Source organism: Sapajus apella, unplaced genomic scaffold (genome assembly GCF_009761245.1).
Source record: "Sapajus apella isolate SASKATOON/1434 unplaced genomic scaffold, GSC_monkey_1.0 scaffold11, whole genome shotgun sequence".
NCBI lineage: Eukaryota > Metazoa > Chordata > Mammalia > Primates > Cebidae > Sapajus > Sapajus apella.
Window position 1 is genome coordinate 4,003,336 of NW_022436951.1, and position 18,814 is coordinate 4,022,149.

The 18,814-nt window shown below is 41.4% G+C and overlaps 1 long non-coding RNA gene across 2 annotated transcripts in view; it reads left to right on the forward strand.

Annotated features, from left to right (window-relative positions):
* The window catches only part of LOC116552241, a 36,796-nt gene that overhangs the window by 8,472 nt on the left and 9,510 nt on the right, over nt 1–18,814 (forward strand). The window contains exon 1 of one of the 2 annotated variants that reach the window (XR_004269291.1): nt 16,964–17,586. The exons of the other annotated variant lie outside the window; for it this stretch is intronic. This is a non-coding gene — a long non-coding RNA (uncharacterized LOC116552241). Of the gene's footprint in view, nt 1–16,963; nt 17,587–18,814 lie in introns of those variants that run through there. 2 annotated transcript variants of the gene reach the window in all.

Below are 18,814 nucleotides of genomic sequence, written 5' to 3' on the forward strand. Positions count from 1 at the left end.
ATGTGCTCTCATTGTTCAACACCTGCCTGTGAGTGAGAACATGCGGTGTTTGATCTTCTGCTCTTCTGTCAGTTTGCTGAGAATGATGCTTTCCAGGTTCATCCATGTCCCTACAAAGGACACAAACTCATCGTTTTTGATGGTTGCATAATATTCCATGGTGTATATGTGCCACATTTTCCCTGTTCAGTCTATCATCGATGGGCATTTGGGTTGGTTCCAGGTCTTTGCTATTGTAAACAGTGCTGCAATGAACATTCGTGTGCATGTGTCCTTATAGTAGAAAGATTTATAATCCTTTGGATATATACCCAGTAATGGGATTGCTGGGTCAAATGGAATTTCTATTTCTAGTTCCTTGAGGAATCACCACACTGTCTTCCACAATGGTTGAACTAATATACACTCCCACCAACAGTGTAAAAGTGTTCCTATTTCTCCACATCCTCTCCAGCATCTGTTTTCTCTAGATTTTTTAATGATCACCATTCTAACTGGCGTGAGATGGTATCTCAATGTAGTTTTGATTTGCATTTCTCTGATGACCGGTGATGATGAGCATTTTTTCATATATTTGTTGGCCTCATGTATGTCTTCTTTTGTAAAGTATTTGTACATATCCTTTGCCCACTTTTGAATGGGTTTGTTTGTTTTTTTTCTTGTAAAATTGTTTTAGTTCTTTGTAAATTCTGGATATCAGCCCTTTGTCAGATGGGTAAACTGCAAAAATTTTTTCCCATTCTGTTGGTTGCCGATTCACTCTAATGACTGTTTCTTTTGCCGTGCAGAAGCTGTGGAGTTTCATTAGGTCCCATTTGTCTATTTTGGCTTTTGTTGTCAATGCTTTTGGTGTTTAGGTCATGAAGTCCTTGCCTACGCCTATGTCCTGAATGGTTTTGCCTATATTTTCTTCTAGGGTTTTTATGGTGTTAGGTCTTATGTTTAAGTCTTTAATCCATCTGGAGTTAATTTTAGTGTAAGGTGTCAGGAAGGGGTCCAGTTTCTGCTTTCTGCACATGGCTAGCCAGCTTTCCCAACACCATTTATTGAACAGGGAATCCTTTCCCTATTGCTTGTTTTTGTCTGGTTTGTCAAAGATCAGATGGTTGTAGATATGTTGTGTTGCCTCCGAGACCTCTGTTCTGTTCCATTGGTCTATATCTCTGTTTTGGTACCAGTACCATGCTGTTTTGATTACTGTAGCCTTGTAGTATAGTTTGAAGACCGGCAGTGTGATGTCTCCCGCTTTGTTCTTTTTGCTTAGAATTGACTTGGCTATGCGGGCTCTCTTTTGGTTCCATATGAAGTTTAAGGTGTTTTTTTCCAGTTCTGTGAAGAAGGTCATTGGTAGTTTGATGGGGATAGTGTTGAATGTGTAAATTACTTTGGGCAGTATGGCCATTTCACGATATTGATTCTTCCTAACCATGAACATGGAATGTTTCTCCATCTGTTTGTGTCCTCTCTTATTTCGTTGAGCAGTGGCTTGTAGTTCTCCTTGAAGAGGTCCTTTACATTCCTTGTTAGTTGTATTCCTAGGTATTTTATTCTCTTTGTGGCAATTGTGAATGGCAGTTCATTCTTGATTTGGCACTCTTTAGGTCTGTTATTGGTGTATAGGAATGCATGTGATTTTTGCACATTGATTTTGTATGCTGAGACTTTGCTGAACTTGCTTATCAGTTTCAGGAGATTTTGGGCTGAGACGATGGGGTCTTCTAGATATACAATCATGTCATCTGCAAATAGAGACAATCGACTTCCTCCTTTCCTATTTGAATACCCTTTATTTCTTTTTCTTGCCTGATTGCTCTGGCTAGAACTTCTAGTACTATATTGAATAGCAGTGGTGAGAGAGGGCATCCTTGTCTAGTGCCAGATTTCAAGGAGAATGCTTCCAGTTTTTGCCCATTCAGTATGATATTGGCTGTTGGTTTGTCATAAATACCTTCTATTATTTTGAGATACGTTCCGTCAATACCTAGCTTGTTGATGGTTTTTAGCATAAAAGGCTGTTGAATTTTGTCAAAGGCCTTCTCTGCATCAATTGAGATAATCATGTGGTTTTTGTCTTTGGTTCTGTTTATGTGGTGAATTATGTTTACAGACTTGCGTATGTTGAACCAGCCTTGCATCCCCGGGATGAAGCCTAATTGGTCATGGTGGATAAGCTTTTTGATGCGCTGTTGCCATTGGCTTGTCCATATTTTATTGAAGATTTTTGCATCTATGTTCATCATGGATATTGGCCTGAAGTTTTCTTTTCTTGTTGAGTCTTTGCCGAGTTTTGATATCAGGATGATGTTGGTCTCATAAAATGATTTGGGAAGAATTCACTCTTTTTGTATTATTTGGAATAGTTTCAGAAGAAATGGTACCAGCTCCTCTTTGTATGTCTGGTAGAATTTGGCTGTGCACCCGTCTGGACCTGGGCTTTTTTTGGGTGCTAAGCTCTTAATTGCTGCCTCCACTTCAGACCTTGTTATGGGTCTGTTCAGGGTTTCGGCTTCTTCCTGGTTTAGGCTTGGGAGGAGGCAAGTGTCCAGGAATTTATCCATTTCTTCCAGGTTTACTAGTTTATGTGCATAGCGTTGTTTGTAATAATCTCTGATGATGGTTTGAATTTCTGTGGAATCTGTGGTGATATCCCCGTTATCGTTTTTTATTGCATCAATTTGGCTATTCTCTCTTTTCTTTTTTATTAATCTGGCTAGTGGTCTGTCTATTTTGTTGATCTTTTCAAAAAACCAGCTCCTGGATTTATTGATTTTTTTGAAGGGTTTTTTGTGTCTCTATCTCGTTCAGTTCTGCTCTGATCTTAGGTATTTCTTGTCTTCTGCTAGGTTTTGAGTTTTTTTGATCTTGCTCCTCTAACTCTTTCAATTTTGACGATAGGGTGTCAATTTTAGATCTCTCCTTTCTTCTCATGTGGGCACTTATTGCTATATATTTTCCTCTAGAGACTGCTTTAAATGTGTCCCAGAGATTCTGGTATGTTGTGTCTTCATTATCATTGGTTTCGAAGAACGTCTTTATTTCTGCCTTCATTTCATTGTTTATCCAGTCAACATTCAAAAGCAATTTGTTCAGTTTCCATGAAGCTGTGCAGTTCTGGGTTAGTTTTTGAATTCTGAGTTCTAACTAGATTGCACTGTGGTCTGAGAGACTGTTTGTTATGATTTCCATTCTTTTGCATTTGCTGAGGAGTGATTACTCCCAATTATGTGGTCAGTTTTAGAGTAGGTGTGATGTGGTGCTGAGAAGAATGTATATTCTGTGGATTTGGGGTGGAGAGTTCTGTAAATGTCTATTAGGTTTGCTTGGTCCAGGTCTGAGTTCAAGTCCAGGACTTGACAATGGGGTGTTAAAATCTCCCATTATAATTGTGTGGGAATCTAAGTCTCTTTGTAAGTCATTAAGAACTTGCCTTATGTATCTGGGTGCTCCTGTATTGGATGCGTATATATTTAAGATCGTTAGCTCTTCTTGTTGCATTGATCCTTTTACCATTATGTAATGTCCTTCTTTGTCTCTTTCGATCTTTGTTGCTTTAAAGTATAATTTATCAGAGATGAGAATTGCAACTCCTGCTTTTTTTTGCTCTCCATTTGCTTGGTAAATCTTCCTCCATCCCTTTATTTTGAGCCTTTGTGTATCCTTGCATGTGAGATGGATTTCCTGGATACAGCACACCAATGGGTTTTGGCTTTTTATCCAATTTGCCAGTCTGTGTCTTTTGATTGGGGCATTTAGTCCATTTACATTTAGGGTTAATATTGTTATGTGTGAATTTGATACTGCCATTTTGGTGCTAGCTGGCTGTTTTGCCCATTAGTTGATGCAGATTCTTCATTGTGTTAATTCTATTTACCATTTGGCATGTTTTTGGAGTGGCTAGTACTGCTTGTTCCTTTATATGTATAGAGCCTCTTTCAGGAGCTCTTGTAAAGCTGGCCTGGTGGTGACGAAATCTGTGAGTACTTGCATGTTCACAAAGGATTTTATTTTTCCTTCACTTATGAAGCTTAGTTTGGCTGGAGAGGAGATTCTGGGTTGAAAGTTCTTTTCTTTAAGGATGTTGAATATTGGTCCCCACTCTCTTCTGGCTTGTAGGGTTTCTGCTGAGAGATCTGCTGTGAGTCTGATGGGCTTCCCTTTGTGGGTAACCCAACCTTTCTCTCTGGCTGCCCTTAGTATTTTCTCCTTCATTTCAACCCTGGTGAATCTGACGATTATGTGCCTTCGGGTTGCTCTTCTTGACGAATATCTTTGTGGTGCTCTCTGTATTTTCTGGCCTTGAATATTGGCCTGCCTTGCTAGGTTGGGGAAGTTTTCCTGGATAATATCCTGAAGAGTATTTTCCAGCTTGGATTCATTCTCTTCGTCGCATTCAGGTACACCTATCAGACGTAGATTAGGTCTTTTCACATAGTCCCATATTTCTTGGAGACTTTGTTCATTCCTTTTTATCCTTTTTTCTCTATTCTTGCCTTCCCATTTTATTTCATTGAGTTGATCTTCGACCTCTGATATCCTTTCTTCTGCTTGGTCAATTCGGCTGTTGAAACTTGTACATGCTTTGCGAAGTTCTCTTGTGTTTTTCAGCTCCATCAATTCGCTTATATTCCTTTCTATTTTGTCCATTCTTGTTAGCATTTCGTCAAATCTTTTTTCAAGGTTCTTAGTTTCTTTGCATTGGGTTAGAACATGTTCTTTTAGTTCACAGAAGCTTCTTACTATCCACCTTCTGAAGTCTGATTCTGTCATTTCATCACACTCGTTCTCCATTGAACCTTGTTCCCTTGCTGGTGAGGAGTTGTGATCCCTTGTAGGAGGAGAGGTGTTCTGGTTCGGGTGTTTTCATCCTTTTTGCGCTTGTTTCTTCCCATCTTTATGGATTTATCCACCTGTCGTCTTTGTACTTGCTGGCTTTCAGATTGGGTCTCTGAGTGGACTTTCTGTTTGTTGATGATGAGGTTATTTCTGTTTCTTAGTTTTCCTTCTAACAGTCTGGCCCCTCTGCTGTAGGTCTGCTGAGGTCCACTCCAGGCCCTGCTTGCCTGGGGATCCCCTGCAGCAGCTGCAGAACAGTAAGGTTGCTACCAGTTTTCTTCTTCTGCTATCTTTGTCCCAGAAAGATACCCGCCAAGTGTCAGTCTGATCTCTCCTTTATGAGGTGGCCCTTTGGATATACAGGGGTCAGAGATCTTCTTGAGGAGACAGCATGTTCTTTTTAGGAGCTCAAATGCTGAGCTGTGAGCTCCGTTGTTCATTCAGGGCTGCTGGGCATGTACGTTTAGGTCTGCTGAAGCAGAACTCATAAACCGCTTTTGGTTCCCAGGTGTTCTGTCCCAGGGATTTAGGGCTTTATTTATGAGTTTCCGTTGTGCTGCTGCCTTCTTTTTTTTTTCTTTCAGAGCTGCCCTGCCCAGCAAGGAGGCAGCCTAGTCACTATCTGCCTGTGGAGGCTTTGCTGAGCTGCTGTGGGCTCCGCCCAGCTGCCAAGTGAACTTCCCTGCAGTCCTGTTTATATGGGTGTAGTTAGAACTGCCTCCGCAATGGTGACCCACCTCTGTTATGGCGAACTCTCTCTGTAATGGCTGGTTGCCTCGGCAATGGCGGGCTGCCTCAGCAATGGTGGGTTGCCTTGGCAACGGTGGGCTGCCTTAGCATTGGCTGACTACCTCTGTATTGGTGGGCTGACTCGGTAATGGCGGATGCCCCTCCCCCACAGAGCTGGACTGTCCTGGGTTCAGCTGCGCTTGCTGTGAAACTCTCAATCCAGAGAGTTTCTGATTGCTGTTCTTTTGTGGGGGTGGGAACAGCCGAGCCTAATTGCCTGGCTTCCTGTCTCAGAGCCTTTTTTTTTTTTTTTTTAAGTTGGTGTTCCAGTCGCCTGTTGAAGAGGTGCCGGGATCTGTGTGTTTTCCCGTGCAGCGACTCACTGCGCTGGCTTAAACAGAGACACTGAGATTCCTAGTGCTTTTTTTGCCCTGGAATCTACTATTCTGGTTCCCTGTTCAGTCCCCTTTTTAAACAGATGAGTGGGTGACTTCCCATGGCTCCAATCGCCAGCCAAAAGGGCACCCGGACCGGTGTATTTTGTACAGAGAACCACTGCCCCCGGGGCGCTGACAAAGCAGCCGCGCGGGGCAACGCAGCCCTGCCAGCCGGCACAGCCGCGCTGGCCGAAACAGCCGCACTGGCGACCCGTGGGGCTCCTCCACCTGGGAATTTCCTAGTTTGTGGGCAATAAAAATGCGGCGTCCACTCACCCTCTGTGCTTTTACTGGGAGCTGCAATCCTGAGCTGTTCCTAAACCGCCATCTTGGATCGATCCCGACTTTTTTTATTCTACTTGACTGGGTATTTAGGGTTACAAACATCCATACTTGCAAAATGATAATACACATGCTCACACACACAAACACACAACTGCTCATTAGAAGAACATTGTACTAACAAAGAACTTGTAACAACCTAAAAATCTGCCGATAGAAGACTGAAAACCATGATTCATCCTTTCAAAAGAAGGAAGATTATGCATGTATCTGCTATGGAAATATGTCCAAGATGCACAACTCAGTGAGAAAAGCAAAAGTCAGAAATGTATATATAGTATATCCTTTTCATCTATTTAACTTCTTAATATGTATGGAGTATATACATAAGAAAGTTCTGGATAGGATTACAAGAAATTGGTAACAGGCTGTTCGTGGGGAGAAGGTCTAAAGATGGAGGGGGAGGAATAAGAGAAGCATGGGCTTTTCATTTCAGAGCTGTCTGCACATTGACTTTTTATCATTGGTATTATTACTTTTTAAAAATAATAATTTTAGAAATCAAAGAATGCCTTGCTGGAGAAGAAGCTTCATTTATTATTTTTTGAATATTATACTCAATTTATAATCAATGAATATTTATGAAATGCTTATATACAAGGTATTGGACTAGGTTCTTTGGATATAATCCAGAGAATAACTTGTGCCTTGGTCCCTGTCCTCAAGAAGTTTACCGTCCGGTTGTGGACTACGATAAACACTATCTGTGATAAGCACTGATTGAGAAGCACAGGCCATAGCCTTTCGGGAGTTCAGAGGAGTGGTGACTTTTGACTCTAGTGGAGATGGGGTTAAGAGTTATGAGAAAGAAAAAGTACAAACCTAGGAGAGACACTAGAGAGAACTGCAGAATTATTTGAACTTAGCAAGAGGGTATGTTTGAAAGGGGATCTTCCCCCTGACAAGAAGGGCTGCTTTTTCTCATGGGAACAGCAATATTGTTTCCTAGAATACTTTGTTGGTGAAGGCATCCTTTTACCCACTGTGTCATTAGTACTACTGGGCTCTGCATGTCTCCGGGGACAATGCTGGTGTGATTAAGCTCTGAATGGATTTCTGAATTGCAGGGAAACTGGAGGGAGGGGAAACCCATTTTCTACAGTATAGCCTTGTGGGAGCCAAAAGGAAGGTGGTATAAGAGAGGGAGAAACTAAATTGGTTGCTGGAAGCAATGAAGACCCAGAGATTTCTGACTGACTGTTAGGCAGTGAGGCAGACATTCCAGGCTGGAAGAAAGATCTGAACAAATAAAAGCAGACTTCATCAAAGAGGCAATTCCCAGCCCTGCTAAATTGAAAGAGATGTGCCTATTGGAAGGAAATAAAACTTTCTTCATAAAGAAAGTTTGGAGCCAGATATAAAGAAAGATATTGATGTCACATGATGATTTTTGCACTGAATTCTATAGGCAATGGATAAAAGTTTAACAGTTCCTAAAGTGTGCATTTTTTAAAAGAAAAAAAGGATAGAAAAGGATAAAATATCGTAAAATATATTTTAAAAAACAAAATTAGTTTCCTCTAGGAAAGTACCTGGGTGGGTAAGGAACAGAAAGGAGAGACTTAACTCTCCTTTTTCTATCTTTTGAATTTTTCCTTACATAAATATATTATTTAAAAATTAAAATGAATAAAATGATAATTAACAGAGAAAGAGAGAGACTAATTTAGTGTTGTATGTATGGGTTGAGCTTATTAACAAATGGGTTTTATGTAAGCTAAACAGACCTTAGGTGCCAAATAGCCTGAGTTTAGATGTAGGCTGCGCAGCAATGTCTGAGAATGCTGGCTCCTAGCACCTGGCAACAGTTTTAGACAGTAGATTCACAGAGCTGAAGAAGAGATGCCTCAACCCATACGGCAGTGGGTTGGGACACACGGGGAAGAGGTAACCCTTGTTCCAGGTCAGCTCATCACCAGATGGCAACTTCTGGCACATTCAGCAGACGATTCAGCTTGTCTCTCTCCATACACACTCTCTCTCTTTTTTCCTGTTTTGTTTTTGTTTTTAGACAGGGTCTCACATTGTTGCCCAGACTGAAGTGGAGTTGTGTGATCTGGGCTCACTGCAACCTTGACCCCCCAAGGCCCAAGCAATCCCACTTTAGCCCCCAGAATAGCTGGGACTACAGGCATGTGCCACCATGGCCAGCTAAATTTTGTATTTTTAATAGAGACAGAGTTTTGCCCTGTTGCCCAGGCTGGTCTTGAACTCCTGGGCCCAAGCGGTCTTCCTGCCTCAGCTTCCCCAAGTGTTAGGATTACAGGCATGAACCACTGCACCTGGCCCACACTCTTTTAATATTTGTTTGTTTAAAGAATAGCTTCCTGGGCTGGGCACGGTGGCTCACACTTGTAATCCCAGCACTTTGGGAGGCCAAGTTGGGTGGATCACCTGAGGTCAAGTGTTCGAGACCAACCTGACCAACACAGTGAAACCCCGTCTCTACTAAAAATACAAAAAAAATTAGCTGGGCGTGGTGGCACATGCTTGTAATCCCAGCTACTTGGGAGTCCACGACACGAGAATCGCTTGAACCTGGGAGGTGGAGGTTGTGGTGAGCTGAGATAGTGCCATTGCACTCCAGCCTGGGCAACAAGAGCAAAACTCCATCTCAAAAAATAAATAAATAAATAAATAAGCTTTCTGTAGAAAACTAGAAACTTACATAAAAATAAAGAGATGAAAATAGTAATTATCCACTTATTTAAAATGGGGGAAAAACCCAAACATTTCGCATTTATGACAGCAACGTAATTAGAAATAACCAAAATATTGCTATTTTCTTACAGTAATGGAAAGTTGGAAGCCACTTGCAGCTCTTCTGTTAGGTCGGTTTACTTAAGGCATCACTTCACTAAGGGCAGTAACTCACAGAGGCTTGCTTCTCACTCAGGTCACATAGTTGGATGCCAGTTAGATGGTCTTTTTTTTGCCAAGTGGTAACTCAGGAATCTCAGTTGCTTCCATATTACAGCCATGTCAACTAGAACCTCCAAGGTCACTATAGCATCAGACAAGAGAGCTGGAGGGGGACATGAGAGTTTCAGCTGAGGGCCAGTCATTTTCACCCACACTCTATCAGCTGAATCCCAGTCACATGGCCCCAACGGAACTGCAAGTGAGGCTGGGAAATGCAAGCATTCCATGTGCCCAAGGAGAGGACGCAGTGGGCAGAATAAGAGAGCACACTGGCACAGGAGGAAGTTTGTTAAGAAATTATGTTATATCTTTATAGTAGAATATAATTTAGCCTTTAAAAATCAGATTTTGAAGAGTTTTTAAAGACAGGAAAATGCTAATGATAAGTGAAAAGAATGTAGACTCACGATTCTAATTTGGGGAAAAAATATCATACATGTATATATGTACTTATACACTAAGAGGAAATAGAAAATATGTTACTTGTGTGGTGATCTTTAAATAGTAGGGCTATAAGTTACTTTATTTTTTTGCACCTTTCAAAGAAATTGCTGAATTTTCTTAATTGATCACATACATATATATATATTTATATTTTATTTTAGAGACAAAGTCTCGCTCTGTCACCAGGCTGGAGTGCAATGGCATGATATCAGTTCACTGCAACTTCCACCTCCAGGGTTCAAGCAATTCTCCTGCTTCAGCCTGCCGAGTGGCTGGAACTAAAGACACCTGCCACCACACCCAGATAATTTTTGTATTTTTAGTAGAGACGGGGTTTAACTGTGTTGGCCAAGATGGTCTTGATCTCTTGACCTCATGATCCGCCCGCTTCGGCCTCCCAAAGTGCTGGAATTATAGGCAAGAAGCAATGCACCCGGCCCTATCACATATTTTTTTGAAAATAACTATGGATAACCTGAAAGCCAAGGTTTTTGTTTTTTTTTTTTTTAAGTGAAAAAGAAATCCTCAGACCATGTAAAGCATAAGCTGCGACATACTATGAATCTGAGGTTATGCTAGTATGCTAGTAGGCTTTTTTATCAGCAGAGGGCAGCTGTTTAGTGCTTATTTTTCCTCATGGCATAGATGTTAGCCACATTCCCTGTTTTACACATTAGCTGTGGTCAGAATCACATACTAGATTTATTCTCTGGGAAGGAGAAGCCAAGGCTGAAACATATCTGTTAGTTGCAACACTTCCTGAACAGTCTATATTATGCTGAGGAAAGCAACTGGGCGAGCCCGCTGTGCCCTACACGAAGTCTTAGACAGCAGGCAGAGCTGCCAATCTACAGCCTCAATCATCAAACTGTGGACACACTGAGCTATCACACACCACACAAACACTGTCTGCACAAGAACATGACCGCGTTTTGTTTGGAAGGGAATGAGGACTAGGCCAAGGTGATTTGCTATTACGGTGGGAAGGGGCTAAACAGGAACCGTGATTCCTTTGCCCAGTGAGACTTTGTGGATTAAAATCTACCATTTTTAATGTCCATCCAAGGCAAGCAATATTAACAGGATGTGAACAGATAAAATATAGACAGCTAATTAAGACACGAAAATTTGCTCAATATGTATTTTCAATCTAGCATGTTGAAAATTTTACAAGATTGATCATGTCCCAGTGTTGATGAGGTATGTGGATCAACAGTTAATTCTCAAATGCTGTTGGTGGGAGTGTAAATTAGCCTTTGTACTACCAACATTTTAGATGTGTGAGTATTTCAATGGATAAATTGTGTGTCTTGGAAGCTCCTTTACCCCAAGGTAACTCACTCAGCAGTGATAATGTGTGTGATGTGAGCAAGGCCTCTGCTGTTCTGCTGTTCAGCTCCCTAACCTAACCCTGCTCTCATACCCATCAACTAGCCTAGAAAAGGTCCAAAGCAGAGTGTGTGTGTGTGTGTGTGTGTGTGTGTGTGTGTGTGTGTGTGTGTGACAGAGAGAGAGAGAGAGAGAGACAGAGAGAGAGAGAGAGAGAGAGAGAGAGAGAGGAGAGAGAGAGACAGAGACAGAGACACCCTATAGAGCCCTCTAGTGGCTGCTTTTTAGAAAACAGGGCACTTGAGAAATTTGCTTCAAGTCTTCCCACCGCAGGGCAGACAAAGTCTAACCTTAGAGGACTTTGATGCTTGGCTACCTGACCCTCCCCACCCGCAACACACACATCACCTGAGACTGGCTAGGTACAGCCCTCTGGCTTGACTTTCCCTAAGATGAGCTCTGGGCATTTCCAGAGTGGTACAACCGAAAATTCCTTCCCTGCTAGTTAAAAAATTGTTCACAGATACTTAATAACACCTGGTATGAACGACTTTATTCAGGACCATCACCACACATATAGGGACCACAGCAATGGGATTTTGCAGTGGGAGAGAAATTGGTCTCAACTCCAAATACAGCATGGGCAAGTAGAAATGTACAGCCAAGGGCCGGGCGTGGTGGCTTGCACCTGTAATCCCAGCAATTTGAGAGGCTGAGGTGGGCTGATCACCTGAGATCAGGAGGTCGAGACCAGACTGTCCAACATAGAGGAAACCCCATCTCTACTAAAAATTCAAAAGTAGCAGGGCATGGTGGTGCATGCCTGCAATCTCAGCTATTCAGGAGGCTGAGGCAGGAGAATCGCTTGAACCCAGGAGATGGAGTTTGCAGTGAGCCAAGATTGCGCCATTGCACTCCAGCCTGGGCAACAAGAGTGAAACTCCATCTCCCAACAAAAAAAAAAAAACAAGTTTATAGTGGAGAAGCAGGGTGGTGGTCAGTGGATGGAAAATTACTAAGAGAAAACGTAAGGAGTAAGGGGAATTCTGTCTAAGGCAACCTCACAAGACTCTTGCTGATGTAGGCCAGGATAATAACCTGGGAGATGGTGAACCTGCTCAGATATTGAGGGTGGGTGGGGGGTGGTCTTGCTAAACTGACTTGACAGGGTTCTTGCTAAAACTGGATTTTATAAGGAAATACACCTGTGGGCTTAGGAGAGGGCTCAGGACTCTGACTAAAGTTTGGCCAAGCTAAGCATCTTTGTCATGGTGCACCAATGCATATAGTCAAGGAATCTGGCAACATCCCCAAAGATGTTGTCTTATGTGGAATCCCCTGGAAGCACTGGGACACACAGGTCAGGCAATTCCCTGCAGCAACTTAGGTCTCTAATTGCTTCAAAATATGCAAACTTAACTTTTTTACTGACCTTGAGTTATACAAGGTTGTTGAGCAAGTAAGGAAAGCATTACATAGATAGGAAAGAATGAGGGGTGGGATAGGAAACAAAGGAACATTGACGTTTGTAAAGTGCTTATTGTGTGCCAGGGATCAGGGTTGCTGCCTACACTGGTGTAATGCACTGGCCCACCCACCGGTTCTAAGGCACCTCTGCACACATTAGCAAAAAGTAGGCACAGGGTTTAGCAGAAAGACAGAGACTTCATGTGAAGCCAGACATGCCCTTTTCTTAGGTTATATGCAGCTGCATGTTGAGACACACGACATGGCAAGAAAAGGGGGACTTGAATGTGGTCCCTGCGCACCTCCACCCTGTTGGCCAAGTACCTTGGTGGAGTGCACCAACTCCCAGCTGTATCAGCAACCTCCAGTTTTTCCAATGCCAAAGGCCCCTAACCAAGAAAAATAGAGAGGGCTAAAATCTAGCCCTTGCTCTGCTGTCCAAGCCCTGAGCCCTGTGTCCATCTGGAGGGGTCACACTTGTGTAATAAGCACAAAGTGACCTTTGTTCCAGTGGCCCTGTCTATATGTTGTGTGATCCTCTAATTGCCCTGTGAGGTAGTCAGAGTGGATTTACTATGAAGCTAATGACACAGACTTTTCCAAGGTCCAGGGAGAGGCTCAAGGATTGGTTTACATGGTCATGTTTTGTCCTAAAATTTGCAAAAGCAGGATAATTTAGCTGTGTCATTGTAATAATGTAAACTTGCATAATAATTTCACTTAAAACTATTGTCATAGTAACTTTTGTAGACAAGCAGAATTATTACCCCATTTTATAACTGAGACACAGAAAAGTTCAGTAGCCTTGCTGTTAAGTGGTAGAGCTTGAATTTGTAGCAAGCTAGCTGACTCCAAGGCCAGAAGATCATGGGAAATATGTATATTGTTTCCAAGAAGACAAAGTTTCCAGGAGCATCCTTCAAGGTGCTGCTCATTCTTGCCCCAGATTCTCCCAATGTTATGAGATAGAGAAGAGAAACATCTTTGATGTTCTAGTCAGAGGAGACTTTTAATAGGCAGAGAACAAGTTATGGAAGTTGTACCTGAAATTACATTGTGAAACCAGCCTTGGCTGTTGTGTGGCAGCTGGACCACACAACCATTGTTATCAAGGAGAGCAATGTGCCTTGTGACCATTGTATTATTCATTGTATAGTCTTTCAGGGAGAAACAACTTTTCCTCTGTCCTCTTAGGTTCATTGGGCACCTGTGAATTAAACTAACGAAAGATAGATTAATGGGAGAAAAAGTGTGTGATTTTTACTAATATTTATATGCATAGGAGTTCATAGAAAAGAAGTGAAACTACTAGAAGTACTTAGACTTCTAGCTTACATATAACTGTAACAAAGAAAAGTTTGAACTTCAAAGGATGATAAATCATGGGGAAGTAACTAGGAAATATATTGGGGAAACTAATGGAAGATAAATATTCTTTTCCTAAAGTCTGTTATGCAGATTTATCTTAGTGCCAACTCTTCATTTCTGGTGATACAAGTTGCTCTCCTCTCTCTGGTACAGGATATAGAGAGACACCGTAACAAAGGGAAATTTATGCCCAACCTCTAGACAGATAAAAGCGGGGTAGAGAGCTCTTCCTATATCTGTTGATTTTCAGTTGTTTTCAGGTCAAAATAAACCTTATGTTAATGTTGCATATTTTGGGGTAGCATATCTTGATCCCCTTCAAGTAAAAAAGAAAACAACACTATGGCTTACCTAAAATCCAAATTTATCTCCCTCCCATTAACAGTCCAGAATAAGTGGCCTGGGTCAGTAGGACAACTTCATCATACTTAATTCAATATATGGCTCCCAAGATTTCTCCAGCCAGCCATCAGCTAAGGCACAAGTGAGTCCCTTTGTTTCAGACACAATCACATCTAGCTGCTTAAGAAGACAAGAAATTAGTCTCTATGTGGACTAATGTAAAACTCAGGGATTCTTTTACAAAAAAAAAAAAAAAGTGAAGATGGATATTGGAAGATTATTGGCAGGATCTACCAAAGTCATGAAGCCAAGTATGGTTTGACTTAGAGAACTGTGGGGGTTGAGGACTGTGAGTATCATAAGATGAGTAAGAGACACAGCCTGGCCTGGGATAATGGGATACAGGCTGCATGAGGCAAGAAGAAAAGCGGAGCACAGAGACAGCTGCTTCAGGGAACGTTCCTATGCTGTGGGCAAGGATAATTCCACAACAACAAGATGCAAAGAAAATCTGAGAGTCACTTTTGTTCACTCACAAGATGATTTGCAAGACCCAAGAAGAAGACCCATTAGCTTAGAAAGCAAGGAGAGGATTTCTTTTAATGACAAAAAGGAGAGAGACTGAAACTTTTCTAGTCCATCCACAGCAGAGCCAGTCAATCCCTTACTGAGGAGTGATTCGCTATCACACAAGGTCTCATGGATGGTAACCAGATCCTTCCCCTTCCTTTCTCAACCAAGCTCTGGAAAGAGTATTCTAGGAGTCATTGTCTCTTCCTTCTCATCTTTCTACCAGTGACATAGCTCGTTTTGGTGTTGAGGGACATTGTTATTGCCCAATTCAGGAGTACTTTACATTCTTACATAGTGTTTCTCTGCCTCACTTATTTTCAATAATTAACCATTTGCTTCTTCCTCATATCATTTATTGTCATATGACATCAGTTTCTCCTAATTCTCTCCAGCTTCATCTTTTCATTCTCCTCCCTAACCTCCTCCTTGTCTACTTACATGGCAGTTTGCTAGAAAAAATAGTTTGGTTCACTCAAGTTGATCATAACCTCCTCCTGAGTTTCAGGGGCTGGAAAGCTAAAAAGCTACATATCCTAAACTCCCTTGTGTGTTGAATTCCAGACGTATTTTAGATTCTGCCAATCAGATGGGCTCAGTTGGTATGGAGACCTGAAAAGAGGCAGGTGCATGCAAGGAAGCTATTTTGGGAAGAATCTGATCAAGACATTTTTTAGATTTTCAATAAGGTCCATGTGTTCATCCATTTTGGCTGTCTAAACAGCAAACATTTATTTATTACAGTTCTGGAGGCCAAGGAGTCTGAGATCAAGGTACCAGCAGAGTTGGTGTCTGGTGAAAGCCTGCATCCTGGTTCATAGATGGCCATCTATGGCCATCATGTTAGGTCCTTACATGCAGGAGGGATGGAGGGAGCTCTCTCTCTAATAAGGACACTAATCCCATCCAGGAGAGTTCCTCTCTCATGACCTAATTCCCTCTTGAAGACCCCACCACCTCATCCCATCATCTAGGGAGCTAGGATTTCAACAGATGAATTTGGTGGGGAGAACACATTTACTCCACCACAGTCCATAAGCCACAAGCCATAAACAGGTTGAGTCATGGCTTTATGCATTCTTTCTAAGAAATGCATCTGCCCTCATGTTTCCGTTCCTGTGTGCGCAGATGTTTTCTGTTAGTCAGCTATTATGGGAGGAACGCTGCATAACAAACCACCTGTTTTAGTCTGTTCTGTGCTGCCAATTACTGGAGACTGGGTAATTTATAAAAAACAAAAATTTCTTTTTCACAGTTCTGAAGGCTGGGATATCCAAGATCAAGGCGCCTGCAGGTTTGGTCTCTGGTTTTAAGATGATCCCTTGCTATGTTCTCACAGGGCTGAAGAGCAGAAGAGAGAGGCAGCCCATTCCCACAAGCCCTTTTCATGGTGGAATTAATCCATTCATGAGGGTGGAGCTCTCTGACCTAAACAGCTCCCCAAGGGCCCCACCTCACAACATGATGGTGTTGAGGTTGGGCTTCCAACACATAAATCCTTAGAGAGAACAAAAAATATTTAAACCATAGCACCACTGCTAAATTCAGAGGCTTGCAACAAGCCTTTATAGTTTTTCGCTCACAGGTTTATGGGTCATTTGGAGCAGCTCTGCTTCAGGCTTTCTTCAGGCTTCAGATTGGATTCTGATCTCCACATTGTCGTTGATCAACAGTAGCCCACGACATGTTCTTCCTGTAACAGATCAAAGAGCTTTAGGAGAGAAGCCAGGCCACACAGCACATTGAAACCTTCTGCTCTTATGCCTGCTCCTGTTTTGTTATCCAAAGTAAGACACCTGGCCAAGCTCAAAGTCAGTGGAATCAGGAAGTATACTTGTCCTCCAGGGGAATAAGGAAGGGAATTAATATTTTGTACAAAGTTGACCAGATCTATTCCAACTTCCAATAGAAATCTCAAGGTGAGAATAGTTTTCATGGGCTCCAGATCCTGCCCGTGAGACATCGTCACTGTGTTAAGGCTGTTTCTAGGCTGTCTTCAGAGATGACCGTGACCTACCCACAGCAGGTGGGGGTGGATATTAATAACTGCCAATTCACAGAATAAAGCAGGAAATCTCCTTCAGGAGATTGACTTGGCTTCTGCAGAGAAAAGGTATACTAGAAAGGGGCTGGGCACCCTTGTGTGTACAACTAAAAGTTCGTTTACATATAGATGGAAATTTATCATTTAAAGCCTTTGATGATGCAGTCCCTCTCCAATTTTTTGGTTTTTATCTTTTACAGTTTCGTCTTTTGAAACTTCTGCTTTACTCAAACTACAACAAACAAAAACAAACCTCATTTAAATTGAAAGAAAGGTCTTGTTTGAATACTGACATTTCCCGGCATGGGAAGATAAATTCAATCTTTTTGGCTATTTAAAAAGACATAAAATTGACATACAGCCTGAAATAACTTTTATTACATTACCAGGTTTTCCAAATTAAATGTGAAAGCACAATTTTGTTCAATTTTTCATCTGAAAACACACTTCATTTTGAGCGTTTTTTTTTCAAAGTGCAGATAAATAAGGACTCCCACCAACCTTGAACCCAGGCTTCTGCTGAAGTATATAATTGCTTCAGACAAAAACAGGAAACCTTGGAAATAAGCTCTTTTTGAATAATGTATTTTAAAAATTGCTGTGTTTCTTCTTACACAATGCTTCTCCCAAATTGGTCTGACCACTTAAGCTGAGTTAGGAAAACATGTGACTCAGTGTATATATATATACACACTACTGTATAACTAAGACTTCTGGGAGAAGCCACATCTTAGAACTTACTGTGAGCACAGGATAAAGGTGGGCAGGTTGAAATTCCCTTAGTTTCTGCCTGAGTTTGATTTCTTTGTTTTTTTTTTCAAGGGGTTTATTGTGCAGCCCACCAGAGAGATGAATTTTATCTCTGAATTTTACCAGTCCTCTCAAAATGATAACACTCAATACCACCACAATTTCAACTTATCTTGGAATCTAATTGTATTTTTCAAAAACTTTTTATTATGGAAAATTTCAAACATGCAAAAGTAATGATAAATAATATAAGGAACCTCGTGTGGTTATCACCCTGCTTAAAGGATTATTTGGTCCTGGCCAGTCCTATGCCATCTAAATGCTGATCCACTTTTCTGCATTCCACTGGGTAATTTGGAAGCAAATCTGAAGCATCCTGTCAATTCATCTGTAAATAGTACAGTTTACATCTCTAAAAGTTAATGATTACTTTACAAAATCCAATATCATTTCCAGGATAAATATTATATTGTAAATAAACATAATGTATACATTGCTGTTAAAGAGAAAATTCAGTTGTTTCGTGATTAGACACAATTTACAACTGAAATCACTCAATGAATCATTTTCGATCGGTATCAGAATGTGTGAAACCACAGAGGCATTAATTTATCAAATTTATCACTTCAATTGCCCACTTTAATTGTATTTATTGTATTTATTTATTGTATTTATTTTAAATAAATTGAAAAAGAGTTTTTCACATTCTGCTTCGCTGCTGGTTTTTTAGATTCTTCCCATGACTGCTCCTGAGTGATTTTCTAGGAGCTGATTAATTATGTTTGATTCTGATTAATTATCTTTGCAAAATTACATTTTTCTCCAATATCTAATAATAATAATAAAGTCTTTTGAACTTTAAGCTTTGCATTTTCCTTCATATCAGCTTCTTTTTCCTGCTTGTATCATAGCATACATTGTCACAGTTTGCCTACTCAGTTAAGAAACTTTAAGAGGTGTTAGTATTCTATCATTGCCTCCCCACCAAGTTTCAAGTGCTTAAATTCCAAGACATTTAATACTGTTATCATCAGCATTTTCCAAGTGGCTTATTGAAAAGCTATTTCCCAAGTGGCTTATTATCCCAAGTGGTGGCAGTGGTGGTGGTGGTGGTGGCGGTGGCGGTGGCGGTGGTGGTGGTGGAAGTGGTGTGGGGGCGGTGGCGGTGGAGGTGATGTGGTGGTGGTGGAGGTTGTGGTGGCAGTGGTGGAGGTGGTGGAGGCGGTGGTGGCGGTGG